Source organism: Dendrobates tinctorius, unplaced genomic scaffold, assembly GCF_039654945.1.
Source record: "Dendrobates tinctorius isolate UK_male_01 unplaced genomic scaffold, ASM3965494v1 ptg000003l, whole genome shotgun sequence".
NCBI lineage: Eukaryota > Metazoa > Chordata > Amphibia > Anura > Dendrobatidae > Dendrobates > Dendrobates tinctorius.
Window position 1 is genome coordinate 44,644,422 of NW_027361671.1, and position 15,453 is coordinate 44,659,874.

At 45.2% G+C, this 15,453-nt stretch overlaps 1 long non-coding RNA gene across 1 annotated transcript in view; it reads right to left on the minus strand.

Moving 5' to 3' along the window:
* Positions 1-6,211, minus strand: part of LOC141089461 (uncharacterized) — a 79,393-nt gene extending 73,182 nt beyond the window's left edge. The window contains exon 1 of the long non-coding RNA XR_012232304.1: positions 6,120-6,211. This is a non-coding gene — a long non-coding RNA (uncharacterized lncRNA). The remainder of the gene's footprint in view (positions 1-6,119) is intronic.
* Positions 6,212-15,453: the final 9,242 nt, after the last annotated feature.

Here is a 15,453-nt window from a genome sequence, read left to right on the forward strand (position 1 = left end):
AAAAGAAAAGTCAAAGATGCTATAGGATTTTTACAGGATGAAAATGATGAAATGGTAAGACAGGATGTTGAGAAGGCTGAACTTTTAAATTCCTATTTTGCATCTGTTTTCTCTCAGAAAGTAAATGTAACATCAACTGTTATTCACTGCCCTATTAAGGGAATAGAAGAATCCAGGATATATATAAACAGAAAGATAGTGAGGAAACACTTAGCTAACCTAAATGAATTCAAGTCTCCAGGTCCAGATGAATTACACCCCAGAGTACTGAAGGAGATAGCAGAAGAAATTTTTGAACCCCTCTCCATAATCTTTGAAAATTCTTGGAGAACAGGAGAAGTCCCAGAAGACTGGAGAAGAGCAAATGTTGTTCCTATCTTCAAAAAGGGGAAGAAGGTGGACCCAGGCAACTATAGGCCGGTGAGTCTGACTTCTATACCAGGAAAGATCTTTGAACAAATTATTAAACAACATGTATGTCAATACCTGGATAAGAATGAAGTGATTAAACAGAGTCAGCATGGGTTTGTAACTAATAAGTCATGTCAGACTAACTTAATTTCCTTCTATGACGGTATCACTGATTGGGTGGATCAAGGAAATGCTGTAGATATAGTATATCTTGACTTCAGCAAAGCATTTGACAAAGTCTCTCATACAATCCTTATTGAAAAAATGACTAAGTATGGAATGGACAAGGCAACTGTTAGGTGGATTCATAACTGGCTTAGTGATCGGACCCAAAGAGTGGTCGTAAATGGCTGCACATCCAGTTGGAAGAATGTCTCAAGTGGGGTACCACAGGGCTCTGTCCTGGGCCCTGTATTGTTCAACATCTTTATCAACGATTTATATGAAGGAATTGAGGGTAAACTGATTAAATTTGCTGATGACACAAAGCTAGGAGGGATAGCTAATACTAGAGAAGAGAGAGAGAGGATTCAAAAAGATTTAAATAAACTGGAGAAGTGGGTAGCAACTAACAGAATGGTTTTTAACAGGGAGAAATGCAAAGTACTACATCTGGGCAATAAAAATGAAAAAAGCATATATAGAATGGGAGGAATAGGGCTAAGTGACAGCACATGTGAAAAAGACTTGGGTATACTAATAGATGACAGACTGAATATGAGTCAACAGTGTGATGCAGCAGCAAAAAAGGCAAATGCAATTCTAGGATGTATTAACAGAAGCATACAGTCTAGATCACGTGAAGTCATTATTTCCCTCTACTACTCTTTGGTCAGACCTCATCTGGAATATTGTGTCCAGTTTTGGGCACCACATTTTAAAAAAGACATCAACAAACTGGAGCAAGTTCAGAAAAGAGCGACCAGAATGGTGACCGGTCTGCAAACCCTGTCTTATGAGGAAAGGTTGCAGGATTTGGGAATGTTTAGTTTGCAAAAGAGAAGACTGAGAGGAGACTTAATAGCTGTCTACAAATATCTAAAGGGCTGTCACATTGTAGAAGGATCAACTTTATTCTCATTTGCACAAGGAAAGACTAGAAGCAATGGGATGAAACTGAATGGGAGGAGACACAGATTAGATATTAGAAAAAACTTTTTGACAGTTAGAGTGATCAATGAGTGGAACAGGCTGCCACGAGAAGTGGTGAGTTCTCCTTCAATGGAAGTCTTCAACCAGAGGCTGGACAGACATCTGACTGGGATGATTTAGCGAATCCTGCTTTGAGCAGGGGGTTGGACCAGATGGCCCAGGAGGTCCCTTCCAACTCTACGATTCTATGATTCTATGATTATATTGTATGGAGGGCTAGTGCAGGTTATAATACAGTGAGGAAAGGTTTAGTGAGCAGTTGTGCTCACTATTGACGAGTGAGTTTACTCGTTGCTCGGGTGTCCTCCGTGCATTTTGTCGCGCTCAGAGATTTAGTTTTTGTTGATGCAGAAGCATAATTTGCTGCTGCTAGACAGAATGAATACATGTGGGGATTGCCTGTTTGTTAGGGAATCCCCACATGTATTCAAGTTGTCTAGCAGCTGCAAATCATTCAGCTACGGAGACAGAAACTAAATCTCCGAGCACGCCAAAATACTCAGAGGACACCCGATCATGCTCAGGAAAACCCGACTCACTAGTGAGCACAACTGATCAAACGAGGGCTCGCTGTTGTGCTAACACAGGGTGGAGTAGTGTGAATACGACAAGCTGCTGGACTGTGAGAGAGGTGCAGGGGTAGATTTTACGGTGGATTGAGAAAGATGGGGTGTGCTTGGTATGTAAGATCAGTCAAAAACAGCAGGCATGTCGACTTCTGTATTAGCTGACAGGCTCTCTGTCACCAAAACTGTAGGGGGTAAACAAGTGGGGGTTCTGCGTCAGACTTGTGTGACAGTACTATCCACGGTGAGGAAGGAGCAAGAATCTGAAGATGCAGTTGATGGGCTGGACAGTGGTTGGTAAGACCCACTTGTCTGCATTTTAGCACTTTGACATTCCCAGCTTAGCGCATGTTGATCGTGCATGTACCAGTTCATGCATGTAGTACTCAAGTTATTTAATTTTTTTTAACAAAACTATTTTGTTTTTAAAAAAGTTGACAGATAACATGATTTTTTTAGATTTTTGGCGGTCTGAATAAAAGACCCAAGCTAGACAACTGTTGAACCACGAATGCTGCTGTCCACTGCCAGAGTTGGGGCTCAGGATCCATTGGTTGTATAACTCTGTGTATACATAACCTCCTCATCTTCTTCCTTCTATGCTGAGCTACTCCGCTGCATGCCTCTGTATGAACTACTACCTCATCATCATCCTCTCTGTTCTCCCATTCATTGTTCATTGCCATGGGACTCACCCTCCTCCTCTTCCTGCCCTGACAGAACAGTACAGTCTGCAGGTGCCTCAAGTATTTGAGTCTCATCACAAACCAACGGGGTTAACATCTGTTGAAGAAGGTTTGGATTCTACTCGGACCCAACTTCGTCCGGCCCTGGATCAAGCAAAGAGATTTGTCCATCGGTGCAGATGATTTCCTACTCTTGAGATTGTGAATCTTTGTAGTAAATGTCTGATACCCATGGCATACAATATGTGAACAGATGTGCAGACTCAGCCATCTGTTGTTCCCAACAGTCAGTTGAGAGGTTGGAGAGTTGTGATGTGGGGGAAAACAAAGGTAATTGGGGTTCCACCACTATGTGTGATGTTAAGGTTGAGGAAAAGAAGCAGAGGCCACTTGATGGAGCGCTTGTCATCTACTGGAGCACGTTTTTTTCTAGCCCTCATCTACAAACCATACCGCTATGTGGCTGCCAAAGAAAGGAAGTGGAGTAGCCTGTCCAGTAACAGAAGTTGTAAAAATGCTGCACAATTCCTCACTATAGCAAAACAAACCGACTTCTCATCCCTCATTTCATACCTGTCTCACTACCCTAAACAGCTATTCAGTACTATCAATTCTTTCCTCCATCCACCAACTCCCCTTCCCTCTCCTCTCATCTCAGCTTAAGACTTTGCCTCACCACCTGTGATCATGACACAATAACATCCCTCTTCAATCCGAACCTTACCATTGTCTTCATCCCAAGCCTAACCCACCTCTTCAGCCTGTCACTAACAACCGGTGTCTTCATTCCTGATTGAAACATACCTTGATCACACCCATCATCAAAAAGCCCACCCTTGACCCATCCTCTGTGTCTAGCTATTGCCTCATCTCATTTCTTCCCAATGCCTCCAAAGTAATGGAACAACACGTCCATTTTGAACTGTCCTACTTTTCCTTTTGCTCCCTCTTTGACTGCTTACAATCTGGCTTCAAACCACACCATTCCACTGAAACTGCCATGACTAAAGTCACCAACGACCTACTAACAGCCAAATGAAAGCGACGCAAGGTTGTTCTCCTCCTTCTCCTGGACCTGGCATCTGCCTTTGACACAGTGGACCATTCCTTCTTACTACAGACTTTCTGATCTGTTGCTATTATAGAATTGGCCCTTGCTTGGATCTCCTCGTAACTAACAGACAGGACATTCACTGTCTCCCACTCACACACCACCTCCTCATCTCGCCCCTTATGTGTCAGTGTCCCCCAAGGTTCAGTTGTAGTCCTGGGCACTATGCTTAGGGTGCGCATGCTCCCTCCCTCTTAAAGGGACCACCCGCATCAACCTAAGGTATTCCCAGTCTATAGCTGGGTGACACCTTCTAGTTAAGGCTTCTCCTCCAATACGGAGGTGCCTGAGCTATGTTGTTAGCTTGCCTTGTATGCTTGCTAGTTGTCAGGTTCCCCAGGTCTGCCCATCTGCTTGTCTACCCTGTACCCATCTGCTCGTACCTGTCTGTGCTCTTCTGTCCATCAGCCGGTCCAGATCGCACCTGCCATTGCCCATCTGTCTAACACCCGGTCCAGCCCGTCCGGCCATTATTTTTCTATTCCTTAGCTGATTGCATCTGCACCCATGGTTCCAGTATCCCTACAATGCTTGCCTGAATTCTTCATCCCTCCTTCGGGCTGTAGCAGCCTACCCACTGTAGGGGATCAGTTTCCACCTTCTGTAGGTCAGCCCTGGAGTAGCACCTGGTGCCACCTCCTTGGGTCGCAGTTTTCACCTGCTGCCACTTATCTGAGTTGGGATTTGGTAAGCCACCTTGTTATGCCCAGTGGTTCCACCACCTTGCACGTTACTGTCTACATCTGGTAGGTTGGCTGTAGTGGAAGAGGTGTTGGTCCCCACTATACAAGTTCTACACTATTGAAACTGATGCCACTTTGCTGATGTCTGCCACTAATTTTTGTAAATGTGTAGACTCCTGGTTGGGTCTCCTTCATGCACGTTGCCTGTAACAGTAGGCCTCTGAGACCGTCAGGCCTCCACCCCCTTTGAGTCAACTACCCGTGTTACTATCCTTAGAGTTTTCTGACAATAGTAGTCTACAAAACTGTTATTTGTGCCACCTGAGTGTGGCTGAGCATGAAAGCAGGTTGAGCTGTTGCATGTGATCAGGGCTCCTGGCACAGCAGGCCTACACTGATCCCTCATCCACCTCATCTTAATTTGAAGTTCAATTGAAAGCTGTAAATGCTGGTCCAGACCTTGATACCTCATGCATGGCTGATTGCTGCTGTGCCATGCTACAATTTGTACTGTGGATGAATTAAGGACATTTTCCTGGTGTCTCCCCCTAATTTGATGTGTTTTGGCAGCTGTTGGGTCCGTTTGAAGGCTGTGCATGTGTTTATTTTTGCCTTACATTGACTGTAATGGCGTTCAGTTATGTTCGGCGCATATTCAATGAATAAATCGGCAAATATAGAAAATTCGGCAATTGTAATCCAAAACGAACACTGAAATAGTCGCTCATCTGTAGTGATGTATTAACGTTTTGTGATTTTCTGTGCGCTTTTCTTACTTTATTAAATACTTTATTTTACTTTTTCACGAAATTCGGCTGTTGGGCATCTATAATTTTTACTTTAATCACTGGTTTCATGCATTGCACAACTTGTGTACTGCAGTGCTTGAAACCTGTCAGTGACTCAATGACAGAGTCTAAAAGACCCTGCTTCTAGCAGGATGTTACAGGCCACCGTACCCTGGAATCATCAGATGACCTCAGGGTACAATGGCAGCAATCAGTACTGATAATTGCGATCGTGGGGGATTGATCCTGCCAAAAGAGGTTTTTTAACCCCCTTTTAACCACTTAGATAATGCTTTCACAATTGGCAGAACTATTAAAGCGGTTATTCAGCCCCAATCAATTCCAAAACTGGCCAAGGCGGATACAGTTGTCACTCGCTAGAATTTCGCTGGCGGGGTGGCGTTATTCCCTTATTCCCATCGCCATTTTAAAATGATGAGGGAATAAGGCTTCTTAAAGACCAATGTTTTAATTCATATCGATGGTCATTAAGGGGTTAAGGTACAGTACTTGCAAAGGGAAATACTGATGCAAATGCAGGATATGTTTAATAATGGCCACATATAGTGATATTTTTCCAGATATAGTGTTATTCCTCATGTTCACACATAGGACAGATTGTTCTGACAAGATACATGAAAGTATAGTTACACTTTAATCTTAAAATGGCAATTTCTTCCACTTTTTATCTTTTCATTTTGACTTGGAATATTTCAGCTCACCTTGTTACAATAAAGCCAATTTGCATGTTGTCACAGGCACAAAAGACTACTGAATGGGCTCAGGAGATTAATGGCTAGTACTGTCCGAAGCTGCAATTTAACCATTGTTAAAAAAAAGTATCAGGAAGATAGGATTATCACATAAGCATATATTTCAAATTGCAAATATTTGAGCAGAAATTCTCCTGGAGCAGTTATTTTTTTTGTATCTTACAGAGAAAACTAATATTAATAACTAGCAGATGGAGGTTATATTAGTAATTGCATTTTGTAGCTGTCACCTGGATGGCTCATTCATAGGATGAAAGTGGTAATAACTCTATGTACATCTGTTGCAGTGTCTGGGGATCATGGAGGTTGCAGATCATTTCAGTGTTTTTTGTCTGTGCGCTGAATCAAATTCAAACTTTTCAAATAATACCTCAAGTTAACCTGTAACAGCGAAATGTCACTTATCTCGCAATATGATGTGTGGAAAATAGACAAGTGTGTCCTTTTTTCTCCCATTTTCTCTGCCTTTCATCTTTTTTTTAAAACTGTCAGTTCAATCTCTATATGCGGCACAGCCAAGACATGCTATTAAGGCAATGTGATCAGCCCTGTTCTCGGCAAATGTTGGTATTTTTATACTATGTTTGCTTTGGATTTTTCTTTGATGACCATATCAAATAATGACAAAACTATTCAGCTGCGAGACAAAAAGCACTATCATTTTATTATGTGCAATGTAGTAAGACAAATGGCGCAATGACAAATGAACATTCTAGGAGCACTATTTCCTCCAGAGTAATCACAAAAAACAGGGATATGAAAGATTACAATATATTCTATTTGTGGACTGTTGCACCACATATTCTCATATTCCTATTTGGTATAGCTGTTTTTCATTTGAAGATTGGCAAATAGTTGCTAAAATGTTTATAATACAGGGATATGAAAGATTACAATCTCTATATATAAAAATGAATGTGTGTGTGTATCACCAACCAATCACGAAGCATCTTTCATTTCACCAGAGCTGTTTAAAAGAAGCCGAGCTGTGATTGGTTGCTATGTGCAACAGTTTTCATTGCAACCAATCACTAAGCATTTTTCATTTCACCAGAGCTGTTTAAAAGAAGCTGAGCTGTGATTGGTTGCTTGAGAATCAGTTTTCTCACTCCAGAAAACACCTCACAGACACTGAAATGGTGAGAGAAATCTAGCATCCCTGGGAATATAAGCTCCCAGCCATTGTCTGTCCCCAGAACGGAGCAGTGAGCACATGATAGAAATGGATCCCCCCTCCCATGCCCATATACACATCACACATCCTCCATCCATAGGCACATCTTCCCTCTTAAAGGGATCATTGGTATGGAAGTTAGGGCAAATCCATTCAGCGCTTTGGTACTGACCCCAGGCCTCTCTTAAAGGGATCCCCGGTATGGAAGTCAGGGCAAATCCCTCAGTGCTCTGATTCTGACCCCAGGGTTCTATTAAAGGGATCATTGGTATGGAAGTCAGGGCAAATCCATCCAGCGCTTTTGTTCTAACCCCAAGCCTCTCATAAAAGGATCCCCAGTATGGAAGTTAGGACAATTCCACTCAGCATTCTGGTACTGACCCCAGGCTCTCTTAAAGGGATTTCCTGTATGGAAGTTAGGGCAAATCCCTCAGCACTCTGAATCTGACCCCAGGAATCTATTAAAAGGATCATTGGTATGGAAGTCAGGGCAAATCCACTCAGTGCTCTGGTTCTGATCCCAGGCTCTCTTAAAGGGATCCCCGGTATGGAAGTGAGGGCAAATTCACTCTGCGCTCTGATTCTGACCCCAGGCCCCTCTTAAAGGGATCCCCGGTACAGAAGTGAGGGCAAATCCACTCTGCGCTTTGGTACAGACCCCAGGCCTCTCTTAAAGGGATCTCTGGTATGGAAGTTAGGGTAAATCCCTCAGCGCTCTGATACTCACCCCAGGCTTCTATTAAAGAGATCCCTGGTATGGAAGTTGGGGCTATTCCACTCAGCGCTCTGGTTCTGACCCCAGGCTGATGGGATGATGTGGGATATTATGGGGAGTAGTCTGGTGGCTCTGGCTGACGGGATGATGTGGGATATTAGGGGGAGTAGTCAGGTGGCTCTGGCTGACGGGATGATGTGGGATATTAGGGGTGGTAGTCGGGCGGCTGTGATGGGATGATGTAGGATATTAGGAGTAGTTTTCCGGTGGCTATGGCTGACGGGATGATGTGGGATATTAGGGGTAGTAGTCCGGTGGCTTTGACGGGATGATGTGGGATATTAGTAGTCTGGTGGCTCGGGATGATGTAGGATATTAGGGGTAGTAGTCCGGTGACTCTGGCTGATGGGATGATCTGGGATATTAGTGGTAGTAGTCCAGTGGCTATGGCTGACGGGATGATGTGGAATATTAGTAGTCCAGTGGCTATGGCTGACGGGATGATGTGGAATATTAGTAGTCCAGTGGCTCTGGCTGACGGGACGATGTGGGATACTAGGGGTAGCAGTCCGGTAGCTCTGGCTGACGGGATGATGTGGGATATTATAGTGAATGTGGCTATGCGATGTGGGCGGGGCTATACACTCAGCTTTTATATATATATATATATATATATATATATAGATATAATCATTATAATTTGTTATAACTAACCGTAGTTAGTTACTATGACCGGGCAGCGCCAGGCTCGTCAGCTAGTCTCTATATATAAAACTGAGTGTGTGTGTGTGAAGCCACGCCCACTCTACATAGCCCCACCCACTCTGTATAGCCACACTCCACATGCAGAATGCTCCGTGCAGCCTTTCTGAAATTGATGGTGTGTGTGGATGGATCCCTGCAGCCCGTGATTCTTCAATCAAGCACCAGACATTGGATGAGGGGAGGACAATGCCTGGAGGGGGGCTATGGCACGATCAATGTGCCAGTTACCTGGGTCATGGAGCTGCAGAGCAGAGCTGTCCATTGACTGTTTCTGAAAGTGTAGTGCCAGCGCTGCCCACTCCAGCCTCACTATGTACAAGAGCAGCACTGCGCTTGCCCAAGAGTCTTCCCTATTGCTAGCATTACACAAGCCTTCCTGGGAAATAGTGCTGTAGTGTTTAGTCACCCAGAGCACAAGGTAAAAATGGCCTAGATTCCTCACTGTAAGAGGGGATTGTAGCAGGCACTGATGTCCTCCCTACCTGGGCAGCAGGCTGGATGTGTCCCCCTGTCTAAAACTTGCAGAAGAGTTAAAGAATATTTTGTCTGTATTTTACTTTTGTATTTAATCAGTATTTTCCCTCAGTGTTTTGATACTTTACCTCAGTGTTTGATCAGTATTTTACTTCAGTATTTGTCAGTATTTTATCTCATTATTTGGTCAGTATTTTATCTCAGTGTTTTAGTATTTTACCTCAGTGTTTGGTCAGTATTTTATCTCAGTGTTTTAGTATTTTACCTCAGTGTTTGGTCAGTATTTTATACCTCAGTGATCAATATTTTGCTTTAGTATTTGGTCAGTATTTTACCTCAGTGTTTTAGTATTTTACCTCAGTATTTCGTCAGTATTTTGTCTCAGCGTTTGATCAGTATTTTACCTCAATGTTTGGTCATTATTTTTCCATAATATTTGGTCAGTATTTTACCTCAATATTTGATCAGGATTTTACCTCAGCATTTGGTCAGTGGTATACCTCAGTGTTTGGTCAGTATTTTACCTCAGTGTTTGGTCAGTATTTTACCTCAGTGTTTTAGCATTTTACTTCAGTATTTGGTCAGTATTTTAGCTCAGTATTTGGTCAGTGGTATACCTCAGTGCTTGATCAGTATTTTACCTCAGTATTTAATCAATATTTTACCTCAGTCTTTTAGCATTTTACCACAGTATCTGGTCAGTATTTTATCTCAATATTTGGTCGGTGGTTTACCTCAGTGTTTGATCGGTATTTTACCTCAGTGTTTGGTCAGCATTTTACTTCAGTATTTGGACAGTCTTTTACCTCTGTGTTTGGTCGGTATTTTACCTCAGTATTTGTAAGCCAAAACCAGGAGTTTGTAAATAATACAGAAGTGGTGACGTATATCTATTAGAGTATGTGCACACATTGCGGATTCTGCTGCGGATTTTTCCACACGGATTTTGGTAAATCCCCAGGTAAAACGACCTGCGTTTTACCTGCAGATTTAGTGCAGATTTTCAGCCGTTTTTGTGCGGATTTCACAAGCATTTTTACACCTCCCGATTTCTATAATGGAAGAGGTGTAAAAACGCAGTGGAATCCGCATAAAGAATTGACATGCTGCGGATTCAAAACCGCAGAAAATCTGCGCGGAAAAATCCGCAGCATGTGCACAGTGTTTTTTATTTTACATTGAATATAATGGTACTGTACAACGCAGGAGAATCTACTGCGGATCCGCAGCAGAATCTGCAACGTGTGAACATACCCTTACACTTTCCTCTGATTGTTCCACTCCTAGTTTTGGCTTACAAATACTGATGTCAAATACTGATCAAATACTGATCATGTGCACATGGCCTTAAAATTAGATATCAATACAAAAGGTAAGACTTTGTTGTTACAATTAGTTTTTGTTGTTGTTTTATGTTGCGTATTTCTAAAAACATGCAAGTAACCTATTTTACCTAATAGGTGCAGAAATGGCACAGAAAATCTGCAACATCAAAAACTCATTGTGGGACCAAAACCTTATAGTTAGATATAAATAGAAAATGTAAAGTTATGTTTCCATGATGTGCGTTTGGTGAGTTTTTTTACACTGCGTATTTTTAAAAAAAATGCAAGTGACCTATTTTACATGTTTGGTGTAGAAATAGTTGAGAAAATCTGCCACATCAAGAGCTCATAGTAGGAATATAACCGTACGAAATTATCAGAATGTTCTCTTATAAGGCTATGTTCCCACAATGAGCTTTTGGTGAGTTTTTGATGTTGCAGATTTTCTGCACATTTTCGGCACCCATTAGCCACTTAATGACCAGGGATATTTCCGTTTTTGCGTATTATTTTTTATTCGATCGTCCATGACAGCACCACCTGAGAGAGGGGATCCGCCCTTCAGGAACAGGAACAACCTACAGATACATAAGGGCGGCACCTCTCCCATGCATCAGTTGGATTCCTGTTCCTGGAGGACGGGATTCCCTACAGATCGTGCCATTATGGACGTTAGGAATTCCCAGGCCGGCTGTCTGACCCAGGTAGTGAGGGAATCTCCTACCTCGGCCAGTGCGGGGTCCCTGGAGCTGCCACGGTGGGTCCGGGTAGGGCTCCACGGCAGCATGCAGAGCAGGTGGGAATGGGGTCCGGAGGATGGCCGTTTCCTATGCCAGCGCCGGCAGGTAAGTATTCCCCCAGCCCTCCGGGGTTCTTCCGGGTCTGCTCCCTGCGGCCGTCCCCCATCCGGGCCACTCTGCTGCGCCGGCCGGTGTGGCTTGGTGAGGGAGGAGGTCGCACCTAGTCGGCCGCTGCGCCGCTGTCGGCCTGTGCGTCCCCGTGCATTGCTGGAGGCCGAGAATGAGAGCCGGAAGTGATGCGGCGGAGGGGGCGGGTCTGGAAGCGCTGGGCCGGAAGTTGGGTGTCGGCCAGCTTCTCCCTCCCTGTGTGCCACCGAGCCCCGGCGGTATGGATATTGGCGGCGGAGGGGCGGGGTGTGGGGCGCGGGGCCGTGGGGGTTCCCATTTGGGGGTGGGTGGGACGTAACCCCTGGCACACCCCTGCTAACCGGACATCCGGGGGATAAAAGGCTTCGGTAATCCAGCAGGAACAGGAGCAGGAGTGTTCCTCAGAGAGGTCCCACCCAGGCTCGCAGCTGAAGAGTCGAGGACAAAGCGCGCAGCCTAGCCACAAGAGTTCCTCCAGACCGAAGGATCCAACTCGCTCCCCCCCGTGATCCGGTACCTATTCCTACTGCCTGGGTAAGAGATCTTGGTGAATGTACCCTGATGCAGTGTTCCCCTTATATTTTGTCTCTTAGGGGAAGAAGTGGTCTGGTAAGAGTAAAAACAGGGAATGTGGCCTTTGCAGTGCTCCCTTGCCAGAAGCCTACCCTAAAAAATTGTCAGCCATGCGTGCGACAGACGGTAGGAAAAAAAAAAGAAATCGGACGGGTTAAAGTACAAGCTTTCCCCGCCCCTACAGGTGGCAGAAGAAACCCCTCACTTCACCACGAACCTAAGGGAAATCTTTAGGACCGAGATGAAGGATTCCCTAAAATCCCTACCCAGGGCGAATCCTCGAAAAAGAGTAGAGCTGCAAAAGTCTCAGAATCAGACTCCTCAGCTGCCCCAGGGAGAGGCGAATATTCCTCAGAGCCCGTGACATCCTCTTCGGCTTCATCTTCAGAAGAAGACTCTAACTGCTTTTGCTTTGCCCTTGATCAAATGGACCGTTTAGTCAAATCTGTAAGGTCCACCATGGGGGTGGCCGACGCTAAACCAGATCTGTCAGCACAGGATCTTATGTTCGGGGGCCTAGACCCGATAAAACGTAGATCCTTCCCATTGAATGACAAGGTTAAAAACCTGGTAGATAGAGAATGGAAGAAGCTGGAAAAAAGGGGCTCCATACCACCGGCCTTTAAAAGGAGATACCCTTTCGATGACCCCTTGGTTGACAGATGGCACAAAGCTCTGAAGCTTGACGCTAAGCTAAGCATAGCTATGGGCTAAGCATAGCTAAGGCTTCCAAAAAATCCTCCATCCCTTTTGATGACATGGCCTCTCTAAAGGATCCGCTGGATAAGAAGGTGGACTCCTTTTTGAAAGGGACATGGGAGATGTCGGCTGGCGCTTTGAGACCAGCTGTTGCGGCTACCTGCACGGCCAGATCCATGATGGTCTGGCTGGATCAGCTGGAGTCCCAACATGAAGATGGTGCCTCTAGAGAGTCCATTTAAAGGTCCTTAGCAATAATTCAGAATGTGGCTGCCTTTCCAGCCGATGCTTCAGCAGACTCGGCAAGGATGGCGGCCAGAGCTGCGGGCCTATCCAATACCGCAAGAAGGGCTCTATGGTTAAAATGTTGGCCGGGAGACATCCAGGCAAGGTCTCATCTCTGCTCCATCCCGTGCGAGGGGGAATATTTGTTTGGGCCAGTTTTAGACGAGCTGTTAGAAAAAACGGGAGATGATAAGAAGAAATTCCCTTCTCTACCAACCCCTTCTTACAGACGTCCCTTCACCAGGAGACGTTATCCTCGTAGAAGGTCGTCCAGAGATTTTGGCAGATGGGATGACAGAAGAAGGAGAGGCACAGGCTTTATGTTTTGAGCAGGGGGGCGCCAGGAGGCAGTGTCCCAGGAGGCCAAGAAACCGGCTCAATGACTAACTGCTTCGGTAGGGGGTAGACTATCTGCCTTCTACCCGGCCTGGTCCCTAATTTCCAGTAGCAACTGGATCTTGGATTTAATAGCCTCTGGGCTTCGATTAGAGTTTTCCAGGGTTCCCCGAAACAGGTTCACGATCACTCCTCTCAGATCTTCTCCATCAAAGCAGACTGCTCTGGAACCAGAAATTCGGGACCTATGTATCAAAAAGGTTCTGACGCCAGTACCGGAGGCGGAAAAGGGCAGAGGTTTCTACTCTCCTCTGTTTCTGGTCCGTAAACCGGACGGGTCCTTTAGGACTATTATTAACCTGAAAGCCCTTAATAATTTTCTCATTACTCACCCTTTTAAAATTGAAACCATCAACTCTGCAATAAAATTGTTGTTTAAAAACTGCTTTATGGTGGTGTTAGATTTAAGAGACGCCTACTACCATATTCCCATTAACGCAGCTCATCAGCATTTCTTGAGGGTGGCAGTTCACTTAGACGGGTCAGTCCAACACTTCCAATATGGTGCCCGTCCCTTTGGTATTGCAGTCGCCCCCGGGTTTTTACCAAGGTTATTTCAGAGGTCATGGCTCATCTGCTTGAATCAGATATCCTAGTGGTCCCCTATCTAGATGACTTCCTCATTGTAGGCAAGCAAGCAATTACGCGAAGCAATGTCTGCCTTGGAACGGCTGAGGTGGCTGCTAAATGTCACAAAATCTTGTCTTCAGCCCAGGAGAGTCCAGCAATTCTTGGGCCTAATCCTAGATTCCCAAATCCAGGAATGCCGTCTGCCCCCCAGAAAAGGTAGTTCGTCTACAACAACAGGTCTTGGGTGCCTCCAACAACCCCACCATGTCCCTCAGGAAGGCCATGTCCCTGTTGGGCTCCCTTTCGTCCTGCATCCCAGCGGTCCAGTGGGCCCAGTTCCATACAAGGGAATTACAGGGCGACATTTTAACAATCCTGAGGGGTTGCCTAGAGGGTCAGCTAACCTTATCACGAGACACTATAGAATCCCTCAGTTGGTGGTGTGATGAAAATAATCTATCTCGGGGGGTTCCATGGGAATATGAGGTAACCCGCATAGTCACCACGGATGCAAGTCCCTCCGGTTGGGGGGCACATATGGGGGAGATTTTAGTCCAGGGCCTATGGGAGTATCATCAGGTAGAAATGTCCTCTAACCTGAAAGAGTTAACAGCAGTGGAGCAGGCGCTTAAAAAGCTCCTTGTATATCTACAGGGTCATCATGTACAAGTACTCTCTGACAATCAGGTCACCGTGGCTTATATCAACCACCAGGGAGGGACTTGTTCCAGACCCCTGAGGAACGTAGCTGATCATCTGTTCCAGCTGGCAGAGCAACATTTTCTGTCCTTAACAGCTCTGCATATAAAAGGGAGAGAAAACTGTCATGATCCCAGTGCGGGTTTTTGAGCTGCACACCGGGGGTTAATGTCTGGAGCTCTGTGCAGGTTTTGACCTGCACACTTGGGGTTAATGATTGTGGCCTCTTTCTGGTTCTGGGAGAGCTTCATAAACCCCTGGGTAGCTTCAATCCCTGCCAGTTATACTTTTGCCATTGGCCTAGTGTGCTGACCCCCGTGTGCCTGTTTGTTGCTATAGCTTGTTTATATGGTTCTGACCCGATTCTTTTTCCCGTTGTGAGTTTGCCTGTTGATTTTGTACTGCGTTATTATCTGTGCATGACTCATTGCATGTGACCTGACTACTCTCTGCTCGCCCCTCTTGTACCTTGCAACTATCGGTGTATGACTCATTGCATGTGACCTGACTACTCTCTGCTCGCCCCCTTTGGTACCCTACAGCTATCTCTGTGTTTGACTCATTGGCTACGTCCTGACTATTCTCACTGTCTATGCCCCTTGGTAACTTTGTCTCGCAGTTGCCCTGCTAGGAGTTCTCTTGCAGCTCCTAGCTCTGTGGAGTTTAGGCCACGCCTCTAGCAGTCACGTGCTTCAGGACCTGCAGCTCTGAAGTACGCATC